The 14,900-nt window shown below is 41.8% G+C and overlaps 1 protein-coding gene across 3 annotated transcripts in view; it reads left to right on the top strand.

Annotated features, from left to right (window-relative positions):
* SETBP1 (SET binding protein 1) overlaps positions 1 to 14,900 on the top strand; it is a 174,370-nt gene that overhangs the window by 6,692 nt on the left and 152,778 nt on the right. The window contains exon 2 of one of the 3 annotated variants that reach the window (XM_066602620.1): positions 14,648 to 14,755. The exons of the other annotated variants lie outside the window; for them this stretch is intronic. The gene's annotated coding sequence lies outside the window, so the exon portion shown is untranslated. The remainder of the gene's footprint in view (positions 1 to 14,647; positions 14,756 to 14,900) is intronic. 3 annotated transcript variants of the gene reach the window in all.

The raw sequence follows: 14,900 nt of genomic DNA, 5'->3' as shown, positions 1-14,900 counted from the left end.
TGTCTTGGAAGTATTGCTGACTATTCGCAGAGTATTACCACCTTGTCAACAGCACATTATTGTCTAGAATGTCAAGGTATACCTCCTTGTTCGTGGCTCTTGTCGCTACAACCAACAGACCGAGACCATGGCATGTAAAACATGCCCAGGCCATAACAGAACCTGGGTGGTCAATCACTTATGTAGTCGGTCATCTGGAACAGTCCTAGATAATCAATCGGAGAACATGACACTTGGCTAATTGTAGTCCAGTCCTACACATTTTCCCCTATTAATAAACATGGCTCATCAGAGATCCCAAAGTCAGTGTCACGACATAACAGAACCTCTGCCGTATTTAATTGTTGGTACAACACACTCAAAGTGTCCCCCAGGCCTCCTCCACAGCCAGATACATCCATCTGATGTGAAGATGTAGTTGATTTGTTACTCCATCTAGAAAGTTATCATTCCTCCTTAAGGAGAGCACCTAGAAGGGGAGCGAAGAGACTTATAAGGCTATCCATGCAAATAAGGAAAATGCAAATAAGGAAAATGCAAATAAGGGAGATGGAATAAATCCTCCACAGTGCCACCTATTAAAAGGCAGCATTTCTTCAAGTCAAAGTCAGACTTTTTATACAAGCCTTGTTACAATGACTGGGAATTAAAAGCAAAGCCAGACTTCATGTACAGACAGCTGTTTCAGGGTTATTGCCCTTCATCAGTGTACAGTAGGAGTCTGGCTTAGTGTATTAGACTTTTGAGTCTTAGCAAAGCCAGACTCCTACTGTACACTGATGAAGGGCAATAACCCTGAAACAGCTGTCTGTACATGGAGACTGGCTTTGCTTTTAATTCCCGGTCATTGTAACAAGGCTTGTATAAAAAGTCTGACTTTGACTTGAAGGATTGCTGCCTTTCAATAGGTGGCACTATGGAGGATTTAGTCCATCTCCCTTATTTGCATATTACCCAGAGGAGCGTGCTTGGCCATTTGAGTCTCCTCACTTAGTTTATAGTATACAGTTGCTCTCCCTAAGGAGAAAAGAGCGTTTCTGACCCCCAATAAGGAAGATGGAACAATACCTTTGCTGTGCCACACTATGGAAGGCAGCATTCCTACTAATAACGATGACTGGGATTTTAAAACCAAGACAAAATCCATACACAGCTTCTTTTTTTTTTTTAGGGGGGGGGGGGGGGGGGTGGCCTCATCAGTGTGCAGTAGGTTTCTGGCTTGGCTAGTGAGATGCCTATGACATGGGTTGGAAAGGGTATCATTTCCCCTTGAGGAGAGCACCCAGAAGGTTCATTTGGAGACATCTCAACTGTCCAATGACAACATTCCTTGCAGCACTGTAAACGATTCATCTTCTTTAAGAGAAACTGCCAGTTGCTTGCAGGATGAATTTAGGGAAATACCAGCTGAAGTGTATTAGACTTTAGCAGAAAATATGTCAGTGTATTCAATGTCATTGGGGACAAAGAAGACTCCGCTAAGTATCAAAATATTAAAATAAATACTATTTTTGATTCTTCCTCAGGTAAGCAATTCCCTCCATTACTTATGATAGTGTAAATCCTCTTCAGGACCATAGAGTGTTTGGCAAAATATATTGGCAGATATTATACATTTAGTATATTGCTCCAATGCAGTGGACAGTATTATCTTCATTGGACAGAATTGGTGTCATAAGATTCGCCCTTCTATTTGCTATAGATATGGCATGAGAGCCATTTCCCATTAAGGTCATTGTTTGTTTATTGACTGGCCAAGTTTCAGTTGCTTGAGTATTGATTAAGATCCCACAAGTGGCTTCCTCTGATTTTTATTTATTTTTTTTCTTGTGAACTATTATAACTGGCTAATCCAAATTGTCCTTTTAGGTAGGTACTGTATGACTGACTTCTTAATTCCTCTGTTTTTGTAAGCTACGGATGGAATTACTCCTTTCTCATTGGCCTGCAAATAAGGCCAATCTGTTTCTCAGAGCTTCAGTTATTGAATTGGCAATGAGCAAATTTTTTGTTTTTGTCTTACATGAACTGTGTTAAAAGGGGAAAAAATCCCCTTGTAGCATGTTCTGGTCCAATATCTAATCAATCACCCATTCAAGTCAATAAAATCTACGTGCGATCAGTTTTTCATGGATAACCACTTAGCAGTGCTAGAAAACAATTAGGCCTCCTACGGATGAGGATTTGGAGGACTTTTATGACAATTACAGTTTCCTACAACAGTTTTGGGGATATTGGTGAAGTTTCGGTTTGGTGTGAACCAAACTTTTTGCCGAAATTTGGCGAAGCGGCTGAACTACACTATTCAAAAGTTTGCTCAACACTGCTTGACTGCACCAATTGAAATCTTGTAGAACTGGCCACTGGTTGCATGGCCTATTGGTATCTGATAGCAACTGTGGACAAGAGTAGTATTTTGTCCCTGCTCATGGATATTTTGAAGCATTTCTCTAGATGCAGTTTAACAATTTGTCTATTTTAAATAGCTTTCGTCTGGTACTTGCATCTTTGATACCAATAAAAGAAAGCCTTCCTGTGTCACTTCAATGTTCTTCTGTCTGGTAGATTCCATTGATGGTTTCCTGATTAAGTCTTTGGCTTTGTCCACCCTTGGTCTATCTAATTCATGTATGTTCTTGCCTGGTACCTATATCCCTTAACAAATTGTGGTATGACTTTCCACAAACCTATGAATTATACTGTGGGAAATACAGTGGTAGCGACTACACCCAAGCTCCTTTGGCGCTCAGCCGGTTGGTTTTGCCACATTTTTTTTCTCTTGCTCTCAATAGATGTAATTGAAACCAGAAGTCTTTTGAGTGCATGGGCAGCCAAGAAACTCCATTTTCTTTCCAGCCAAGAAAGGGGGGAAATAAATAATTTTATTCTGCTGATGTTTTTTCAAGTTGCTCGAGTCTGGCTCCTGCCAAGAAGTACACTTATTGTTATTAACACGTTATCAATTTAAGCATGAATTGTTTGAGATAACTGTTTCGATGCCAGCAAACAAAATTGTCGGATGGTTTTTGTCTTGACAGCAGGGGGACTAAAGGGCTTAGATTTATTTTACTCCAAGGAGATGTAGAGAAACATTCAATCTTATGTCCCAAGAATGGGGAGAAAAATGTGTTTGTCTATCAGCTGTTTATGATAACATGGTTGTAGGCTTAATGGCTTTAAAAAGTATTTAGTTGCTCGTGTGTGATTCATTATGTTAGTGATAACTCTTGAGGAGTGAAGAAAGATTACGCAATTCAAATTTGTGTTTTTGTGGATACAAGGTCAGATTTGGTTAATAATGAAAGTAAACTCCTTGTGAACTCTGTCAAAGAGCCTTTGGTCAACAGGTGAACCTATTCACTTGGGTCTGGTTTTGTGTCTAGTTAACTCTTAAAAGGGTTTACCAATGTAGACTTCTTACCCATTCATAGCATAGGTATAATAAGTCTGGTGGGGTCTCCTCACTGAGACCCACACAGATCCTAAGAACTGAGTCACATGTCTCTCTAGCCGCCTCATTATGCACACACTGCACCACCTGTAGTGAGGAGGACATCAAATGGAGTGGTGGTTGCGCATGCACAGTGTCACTCTATTTGCCTTCAATGGGACTAACAGAGATGGTCAAGTGTTTGTACTTGACTATTTTTGTCATCCCAAACGAAAAGAATGGAGTGGCATTGAGCATGGGTGACTGCCACTCCATTTCATTCGATCTTTACGTCATTGCAAGTGGGTGCAGCAAGCATGCAGTGATAAGAAGTTCAAGACAGGGAGCCCCTTCTTGAGATTGATGGTAGTCTGTGGTGAGATTCATGACCTATCCATCGGAGGTTGCCCAGATCCCAAGAGTCAAATAGCCAATCTTTCTACAAAAATAGAACTCTTTGAGCTGCATAAATTGGTGTATTTTAAAAAGTTGGCCCTGAAAATAGCCAAATTTTGCTTTTTATGGTTCTCTACAGGATTTTGACTGTATCAAATGTTTGTCCTCCAGTTTGGTAGTTCTCTAATTATACTAAGTTTTGGATCAAAGTTACTTTCAATCTGAAGCTCCAAAAAGGATCAGATATGGGGAATTAGTTTAAAGTGGCTTTTTATGACATGCCAATAAGTTCAATTTTCTGCCAAATTGCATTCTGGGAATGGCTACATACCGTTCAGTTTGAGCAGTCCCTACCGTTCAGTTTACAACATCCTAAAAATAAAGGAAAAAAATCTTGGACTTGGACTACATGTCCCATCAACCTTAGTCTTTGTAAGGCCGGGCACATATTTGTCATGTGCCCAAGTTGTGGTTTGTGTTTGAGAGGTGCAACTGTAATTGCACACCACATGGACGTCTATGCTGGTCAATGTACAGACTGCCTGCACACTGGCCTGCATTTATATATCCTTATTCTTATCCATGATACAAACAAGAATGGGACATGCAATGAGTTTTTTTTCACGCTGACCATCGGTAGTGTGCATAGGTTATGGTGGGTCTGTTTGCTGTCCTTGAATTAACATGGACTGCACACCGATCCAAATATACTAGTGTGCTGGAGGCCCAAGTCTGGTTCCTAGCAGATTAATCTCCACAACAATCACCAGCCTTTGGAATCCAGTTAAAATCTATAGATGGACAAACGTATGTAGATTATTTTAAAAACTAGTTTGACTCTGATTGAGCAAAAACCTTCTTAAAGATGTTAAAAAAAAAAAACATCCCACTAAGATTTTTCTTTAGTTTTTTTTTTCCTGGGCAGTAGTGAAGAACACTAAAATACCTTGAAGATGCAAATAGAATAGCAGAAATCAAGAATGTACTTTCAATGTAGGATATGCTTGCCCCTTTCCGACAAACGTTCCAAGTATTGGCCACATCCTTGTCTATGGCATTTATCTAGTCATTGAAACAGTAATTGCACTTGCATAAATACTTGGTGTTCTAATTCAAGCACAATTGTTGGTCTCTGATACTAAATACTGCTGGCAATCAATAGATGATTCCCAAGACATGCCCATGTAGCAATTTGGACATGTCAGATATTGCTAGTGTAAGGTAAAAACAATTGAAATCTAGCTAATAAGTCTTTTGCCATCCATCCCTCTACTAACCTCAGTACTTTGATGATTGCCTGTGCCCAGCATCACTTGCAGTATAGCATACTTGCCCATGCCTGTTTTAAATGGTCTAATATCTACAATATTGTAACTTACACTATCCTACCCAAAGTAATTAAACACTTTATCAAGAATCAAAGATAGTTTTATTTTCATATGTTATTAGTAGGGCTCCTTCGGGCCTAATGACATTAAACTCTCCGTGTCATACTTTCTACTAACATCAGGTACAGTTCAGCTGGTATTTCCCTCCATTCATCCTGCAAACATCTGGCAAGTTCTCTCAATAAAGATGTACACTGTTTATATTTTCTGGCCGAATGTTCACTTTGTCCCAAAAATGCTCAGTAGGGCTCAAGTTGGGATACTGTGCAGACCGGTCCAATTATGGAACATCTAAGTACTCAAACTAATATGAAGCGGTGTTAGATTTGTGACAAGGTGCTTTGTCTTGTTGGACGTATGGCTGACCATTCCCAGAGTATTGCCACATTGTTGGCAGCAAATTGTTTAAGATGTCAAAGTACACCTTCATGTTAATGGTTCTTGCCAGTATGATCAATGATCCGAGACCATGTCGCATAAAACATCCCCGGACAATAACAGAACCTGTGCTCTACTTAACTGTCAGTAGAACACAGGCAAAAGGTGTTCCCCAGGCCGCCTCTATACCCTGGGTACCTCATCTGATATGAAGATGGAGTAGTGTGATTTGTTACTCCATGGAATGTTCTTCCATTGCTCAACTGTCCAATGACCACACCCTTTGCACCATTGTAGATGGGCCAATGTATTGCACTTTGTGATGGATGGGTTGTATGCAGCAGGATAATCAGTAATGGAACCTCTGCCATACTTAACTGCTGGCACAACGCACATGGGAAAAAAACTGTTCCCCAGAGATCGTCCACACCGAGGTATGTCCATCTGATTTTAACATAGATTCGACATTCCATAGAACATTCTTTCATTGGTCAACGATGACACTCCTTGCATTGGACTTCCTGATGGACGGTTTGTGTGTACCATCATAACCTGTATATCCAATAGGGTGCCGTTCCCATCACAAAGCATGGTCTACATCTTATGTAGCCTGGTTTAGGACATACTAATAAGACAATTCTTTCTACTGATGGAAATATCCAACTGTTTGGTAGGTCAGTGTATAAAAGGATGCAGGTCCTATGAATGCAAAGACATGGGCACAGTGATAGGCACATGAACGTAGCAACCCCAGCCCCACCTCCAATCTTTCAAGCCAAGCTGGCCACAGCTGCCTTGTATATGTGAAATTTTTGGAGATTTCTACTAATACAGTACATGAATGGTTCTATTATGTAATGCTTTCTAATTACACAGCTGTATTTACTATGTGATGTACATGATGTCTCTAATCTCCAGGCTGTGACCTTCAGATTTTATGTTCCATAGTTGTGTAAAAAAAGAAAATACTTGATATTCCGCTTGATGCTCTTGCCCTTTGAGAAGTGACAGCTGATCGCGCCGTTGTGCTGCTTTATCATGAAATACTCGGTTTTCGTAGAATCACATTGAAGATGTGCGACCTTGGCTGAGAGATGGCACGTGGCTGGGGTACTGAGTATGTTGCAGTTTGAAAGCACACTTGAATTAAACACACCAGTTAGTGATGATGATTGTGGAAATGGTTATTTGACCTCCATTTTCTTCCCCTAATTCTAATAACCATATACATGTAGCCATTGGTTAACAGAAGACTGAACACTTTAGGAACTTATTGGTCTTATATTCACACAAGCAAGTGTGATTTCAGAAGGTGATAAACTTTTCACTGCGACTGTGCTTTAGGGTGGTTCCACATCTTCGCTGGAATCTCTATTCGGAGGTTCCGTCGCAGATCCAGCACAAAATCCAGAAGAAGGCATTTTTTTCTTCTGGTAAAATGTAAGGCAGCTGAGTGGCCAGGGGATTCTCCTTTCCTGCTCCCCCATGGCAGATATGGGGGGGGGGGGGGAAGCTGTAAACTTTGTTCAGATCACCTGTCGGAAACAGTTGAGCGCTTGGTGCAGCAATGTTTCCGTACCACTTATCAAAGTGAAGGGGGGTAATGGAAATGGCATAGCTCAAGTGCGTTGTCCTGCCTTATTTCTGTAGCTCCCATTCACGTCTGTGAATGCTACATCAACAGCGGTGCGCTAAGACCTCAGCTCTTTCCGTAGGCTCCAGCAGAGTGGCCAGTAGCCATGATGGCAGTTTACCGTTTCTGCTACTAAAAGCTGAGATGGCAATACCCCTTTTAAGCTGGGCATACACACAAGATACTTATCTGTTGGCCATTGGCTGATAAATGTCTCGACAGATCGTTTGTATGAATGACCCCACCAGCTACAGCAGATTAAAGTGGTTTTCTGGATGGTGTAATATAAAGAAATACCACTCTCCTCTTACATATCCCCCCACAATTTGTGCATATCCCCCCACAATCTGTGCAGGGGCCCGGTCACTGCCACTTCCAACCTGTTAGTAGCTACATGCCATTCGTAAAGGGACAAAAAAATCGCCCATTGTTTAGCTAGTGTTGCTGGGGGAATGTTAAAGGCGTTGTCCAGTTGTAAGCTATTGATGGCCTCTCATCAGGAGAGGCCATCAAAAGTAGATTGGTAGGAGTCTGCCACCCCAGATCCCCAACAATGAGCTATTTTCTGGACTGGTGTGATCGTGTGAACACTAAGTTGATATCCGCAGGAAGCAGACAGCTCTGTTCTTACTGCAGTGGCCAAGCTTGGTATTACTGGGAAAGTTCCAATTGAAGTGAATGATCTGTAATACCAAGCCTGACCACTGCAGTGGGAATGAAGTAGTCTGCTTTTTGCAGAAATCGTTTCCATGCAGGAGCATATGGAACAAGAGAACAGAACAGCTGATCGGTGTGGATCCTGTACAGCAGATTCTTGCTGACCTTCTATTAATGGTTTACACTAAGAAAAGGTCATCAATAGTGTACAAATGGACAATCCCTAGTTGTGTCAACGGGCCACCATGTGATACATGCCAGCTCAAATTCTCTAGAATGGGAACTGTCTTTGAGTGTGTTCTTTAAAGTGGAGTTGGGTCCTGAGTGTATGACCTATCCTGATGTCCATATGGGTAATAGAGCTTATGGACAGAGGTTCTCTCTTCAAGTCCCATCTGGCAACATAGAATGAATACATAATGTGCTGCAATATGGATACTACTAATATTATGCAATGAGTCCATAAAATAAGTCGCTTACTTCCTCTCTCCTAATAACCTTTGTAACAGTGAGAACACTTTGTAGGTAATGATTTGCAGAATGCTACAAGTTAGCATATAGCATTAGGCACTCGCACATAACTGACCACCCCCCAACAGGACTATCGCAGGTGACACCACTAGTCATGGACACAATGAGCTGACATTTGGCTTTCCTCCTTGTGATGTATCTAAACATTGAGGTGAGGACTGGTGACTCATGCAGCGCTTTCCTCCAGAACCAGATCAATCTGGCTGTGTATAGTGCTGCTGCTGCAGAGCCGGTAACTGCTGTTGTTTGTCCTTGTTTTCTTTTGACCTTTCTTAAATTGCTTTTCTGTTTAATGCAGTGTAGGGTTTATGCATAAAATTTAACTCCTGAATGACTCTCCTGTTCTTTAAAGAGCAATTCTTCTCACTAGCGAGATTAAATGTACATTAAACATTCCTAAGAAACATGGGGGAAGACCTTTTAGAAGATGGTATTATTTCCCACCATGCCCCAGGACACGGCATAGATGTTTTATTCACTTGAACCTAGCCAGACCTTTCTCCTGTACTCCAATATTGCTCGCTATGTATGAGCTGCCAAGTATAATGCGGGAAGGGAACTGATGGCTACTCTCGGTTCATTTCTAGCTCACAAATTGGTTGTCATTTCTCAAGCCCATTCAGCCATTGCCCTGAAAAACTGCAAAGCTTCTATACTGCACTAGCCCTAACTAATTGTCCAGCATCCCTGTCATCAGGAATACTACTACCATGGACCAGAGTATAACTACTATAATACCGCTCCCTCTAGACAAGAATATAACTACTAGAATTCTTTTCCCTATATTAAAGAATATAGCTACTGTAATACTACTCCTATGTACAAGAATATAACTACTATAATACTGCCCCCTATGTACAAGAATATAACTACTATAATACTGCCTCCTATGTACAAGAATATAACTACTGTAATACTACTATGTACAAGAATATAACTACTATAATACTGCTGCCACCTATGTACAAGTATACATCTGCAATAATAATACTGCCCCCTATGTACAACTATACCACTGCAATACTGCTGCCCCCTATGTACAAGCCTACAATTGCTGTAATGCTGCTGCCCCCTATGTACAAGCCTACAATTGCTGTAATGCTGCTGCCCCCTATGTACAAGCCTACAATTGCTGTAATGCTGCCACCCCAATATGTGCGAGCCTACAACTGCTATAATGCTGCTGCCGCCCCACTATGTACAAGCCTACAGCTGCTATAATGCTGCTGCCGCCCCACTATGTGCAAGCCTACAACTGCTATAATGCTGCTGCCGCCCCACTATGTGCAAGCCTACAACTGCTATAATGCTGCTGCCGCCCCACTATGTGCGAGCCTACAACTGCTATAATGCTGCTGCCGCCCCACTATGTGCGAGCCTACAACTGCTATAATGCTGCTGCCGCCCCACTATGTGCGAGCCTACAACTGCTATAATGCTGCTGCCGCCCCACTATGTACGAGCCTACAACTGCTATAATGCTGCTGCCGCCCCACTATGTACGAGCCTACAACTGCTATAATGCTGCTGCCGCCCCACTATGTACGAGCCTACAACTGCTATAATGCTGCTGCTGCCCCACTATGTACGAGCCTACAACTGCTATAATGCTGCTGCCGCCCCACTATGTACGAGCCTACCACTGCTATAATGATGCTGCCGCCCCACTATGTACAAGCCTACCACTGCTATAATGCTGCTGCCGCCCCACTATGTACAAGCCTACAACTGCTGTAATGCTGCTGCCCCCTATGTACAAGCCTACAACTGCTATAATGCTGCTGCCGCCCCACTATGTACGAGCCTACAACTGCTATAATCCTGCTGCTGCCCCACTATATACGAGCCTACAACTGCTATAATGCTGCTGCCGCCCCACTATGTACGAGCCTACAACTGCTATAATGCTGCTGCCGCCCCACTATGTACGAGCCTACAACTGCTATAATGCTGCTGCCGCCCCACTATGTACAAGCCTACAACTGCTGTAATGCTGCTGCCCCCTATGTACAAGCCTACAACTGCTATAATGCTGCTGCCGCCCCACTATGTACGAGCCTACAACTGCTGCTATTCTCTCCTCTGGAGAACTCTGGAAAATCCATTGTAAATAAAAATTTGTTTTTAGCATCACCCTAAAAATTCTGCAAATATTTAAAGTGGTATACACATTAATTATATTGATGGACTTAATTTCTTCAAAGTAAATTAGAGAATCCTCTACAGGATGCAAATACCAAACTTTCCCTGTAATCTGTCATCACACCACCATTCCCTAATGTTTACATTAATTGTCATAACTCATTGCGCCCATGTGCTCAGAATGTACACAAATCTTTCTTAAAAGCATATCCGTACCCTCCGGCGCTGCCTGCTCTGCTGCTTTGTTGACTTGTGGTAAGTGCTCTTCAGGCTTCAGTTTTCTACAGACATTGACCATGATTCTCTTGTTTTATGGCAATGTATACAGGAGTTTCCAGGCAAGGTATTGTCATTAGGAAGTTACTAGAGAGTCACAGGAGAGGGGCTGTGTGATCAAGTTTCCCTGTTCTTAAATACAAACTGTGGGAAGATGAAGTCGATGAGCGTTTTTCTTGTAAGTTATTCTGATGTTGAATTTCCTGTTGGAGTTTCAGTATGACTTGCGTTATGTGGCGATCTCACAATTAATGATGACTGTGAGAGCAGAGCTCTGTGAATTAAAGAAGACCCCTTTCTATGAAATGAGACTGGAGCCATTGTGCCTTTAAAAGAAAAAAAAAAAAAACCATGAGCTGGCATCTAACCTTTTGTGTAGTTTTATCTTGTTGTCTTACCGAGTTCTACGTTTCTCAAGAAATTCCTTCTTTATAAGGGATATCTGGGATTAGAGGAAAAAGGCCTGTTTTCTTTTCCACCCCCCCCCCCCCCCTCTAGAAACCGCCCCACTTTTGTCTGTTGGCTGTCTGGTATTACAGATTATCCCCCTTGAAGTTAAATGAGTTATCTGGAACTTTTGCTGTTGATGACCAATCCTTAGGATCGATCATCAATAGTTGACCACAGAGGTCTGCCACTCGGATCCCTGATGGTTACTTGCAGGAAATGCCAGGCTTGTTGTCCCTTTTGACTGTACTGGAAGCAGATAGCACTATTTTGATTGCATGAACTTGGTTTAGTACTGCAGATACAACTCCTATTGAATTCAATAGGTGCTGTGCCTATATTACCAAATCGGGCCACTGCTATGTTGACTGCACTGTATGCCAAAAATACTCTCCCAACTGACAGCAGGACTGACAATCAGCAGGGATCCTGAGCAGCAGATCCCCCACCGATCAACTATTGATAATCATATCCTGAGAACTGGTCATCAATAGTAAAAGTGGGCAAGACTTAAAGTACTAGTTGCAACCACTAGACAAGAGTAGTGCTGTTTCTTTAAGTCTGCATTATGAAACTATTGACCATACAATGGACCGCAGCTCCCATTAAACTGGTCGTATAGAGTAGATTCTGATAATCCATAGAATGTAATGCTTAAGTAATTTGATGGTTTCGATGGCAGTGGCATATCTTTCAAGCAATCATAAGATTGGTTTGGATGTTGAAATCTACCATGGCTGACCTTTCTCCTGTCTGCTTCCACACTATGACATACATTGAAGGTTTGGGATATTTAAGGCTGCTCTTATACATATGATCATCTAGAGAAATAGAGAAGGCACTATAGACATTAGACTTTCTTCAGTCTACGTTTAAATGTGTTCTAAGGGACGAAAAAAAGAAATGGCTGCTTTATTAAAAAAAATTATGTTCCTCTGCCCATTGGCTATGTATGGTATTACAGCCATTGACCAAGGTCAGCTAAAGAAGTTTCCTTATTATGGCTGTGTTATGCAGCAGACATGGTCCCAGTAGTGTGTTACTGACCTGATTTGATTTTGCACTATTCCTAAGGGCAGCTTCAAGAGGTCCCTGGTCTTCACCCTTTCACCCCTTTCTTATGGGAATCTGGTCTTTGCTGCTGGAAACTTTTGGACTTTTCTTTGGAAATAGTCTCAGCACAATGACAGCTGACACTGGTGAGTCAAAAAGGTACGGGAATATGGTATCTAGAAATCAGGCTAGGACTGAGTCAGACAACATATGGAGTCGAGTTTGGGACAAGCAGAGTTTGTGCAATACGGTAAGCAGACAGGAGGTCAGGGCAAGCAGCATTCAAGCTAGACATAATCAGTCAACGCACCAAGTTGGGACAGGCAGAATCTGAAAAACCTGGATATTTGTGGAGAGGATCACCAGGAAACCAGCAACATGCAGAAACATGTTCACTAGGAACCTATTGCTCAGGCACCTTCCAGTGGGAGAAGGTATCTTAACACTAGAACCGCAATGGCAGTCATTTATGACCACTTCAGCAGTTCAAAGGCAATGCAGGAAAATGATCATGGCAGTTCTAGTGTTAAACTGAAAAGGACTGGCATAGGCTAGGGACAGGAAAACTGGTTGCCCACACTGGTCCTTTAAGAGGTAGGCTGATCATGAGCGTTCCTTACATGGCCCCTAGTGGCAGGAGGAAAAAATCAGTGCCAACCAACAGCAGACTGAAAGGTGGAGGACATTGGCAGCAGTGACAAATCAACAAAGAGGTGACGTTGGTCATGGCTGGCGGCCATCGCAGGCTATGTAGTATTGAAGTTCAGTTACAATTGACTGAAGCTTGCATGCCAGCCTGTATTACAGTAGTCACATGGCATTAGATGTTCTCTGACCTGAGGTACCATGTAACAAGAAACATGTAATAAACAACTTGAATAGGAATGAAGGGACGTTTTTTTTTTTTTCATATTTCTTTAAAAATGTCACATATGTTCATTAGTAACAAACTGGAAACGAGAACCTTGTCAGAACCCGTCTATTCCAGCAGCTCCTCGGGGCTTGAGTTTCCTTGGTGAAGTTGCACTTATGTGTAAAATGCTTTCACTCATGGCTGCGGTCAGATTGAGTGTCGGTCTGTGGAGTAATTCCAAATGACAGCATTTATACTACACCAAGGGAAATCTATCGTCTGCTGTTTTATTACCCCCTGAAGCTTATTAACCACGTTTGCTATAAATCCTGTGATATATGTGTAGATATGTACATTTATCTGCATTAATAAACCCTTTACTGTAATATTGCCAGGCTGGCAGCAGTTTGTCCTTGCCTTTCTGGAGGAATGCCTCATCTCCACTCACGAGCGGTGTAATAAATAAAGATGACAAATTATAAATGGAAAAAATATTAGTCCTTGCTGCATTGTGTGTGTATGAAGGAAGCTATCCTGGAAGGTTCTGTAGATGAATATGAACAAAAGAGGTTCCCTGAAGGAATTCGCCCAGACTCTTGAGGGTCACCCAAGGAAAAAAAACCATTGAGGGTTTTTGGCGAAACTCCAGTAAACAGTTTCTGGGCATCTGGTGGGATTTAAGTGCCTCTTCTTCTTAAGACCCTAAAAATGATCCTGGAAGAGGTTCCCTTTAAATGAATTTGCCTAGGCATGACCCCCCCCAAGGACAGAAACTGCTTGGGCATCTGATGGGATTTAACAATCTTCTTCTCTTTTTAAGAAGGTCTTAAAAACATGAGAAGGCTTTAAAGAAAACCGATTCCTTAAAGGAATTTGCTGGGCTTGATGAATATGAGCTATACTGGTATGTTTTATTTGCATTAGGCTCACCATCCATGCATACAGAACATGTTTATTTAAAGTTCACTGTAGACTGAAAACTCACGAACAATATGGCCAGTTTTACGGAAAATTAACCCCCAAAAATGATAACTTTGTTTCATATTGACTTCTCTAAAGTTGTCCATGGAAGTGATGACAGTGTGGACCTTTTTGTTGAAGGGTCTTGTAATTCTGTCTGAACCTCATTCCATTATAACGGTTTACGCAGAACTCTGAGCACTCAAGAGATCCCATTGTTAAATGGAGCTAGATACTCTGTAGTGTCAGTGCTAGAGAATATTTCTTCTAGAATATGACAAGGATAGTCTGAAAGGTGGGTTAGACAGTGTTCACCTCTGCGTTCAGAAGTTCCATATTCCTGCTCTATGAGAGCAGGAAAGGGGAATCTTCGAGTTGAATCGATCAGTCTTATGACACAACCAAAAGGCACCAAATGAACCTCATCTACTATAATGGGTTATGTTTGGTAAAATGACCAACAGCTGAATGGAAACCATTCATGCAGGACTTTTTTCTTCCAGCATTTTATGCCGAATCTGCGACGAAACCTCTTGATGGAGCTTCCTAACACAGATGTGGTGATGGCCTTATGAGGAAATCGCCAAATGGTGACCAGAAGCCTGTTCATGGTGAGATTCTGGGGACCTCCTGAAGATAACAAGAGAATATAGATATCAAAATGATAGTTTTGAATTTCAATACGGTAGAAGAATATTTGACCCCCAAATGGCCAACCATACTTCTCTAGCAATATTAAAGTGCTGTTTATTAAAG

This window comes from Eleutherodactylus coqui, chromosome 5, assembly GCF_035609145.1.
Source record: "Eleutherodactylus coqui strain aEleCoq1 chromosome 5, aEleCoq1.hap1, whole genome shotgun sequence".
Classification (NCBI taxonomy): Eukaryota; Metazoa; Chordata; class Amphibia; order Anura; family Eleutherodactylidae; genus Eleutherodactylus; species Eleutherodactylus coqui.
Note: the sequence above shows the minus strand (reverse complement) of the source record. Positions and strands in the feature narration are given on the sequence as shown.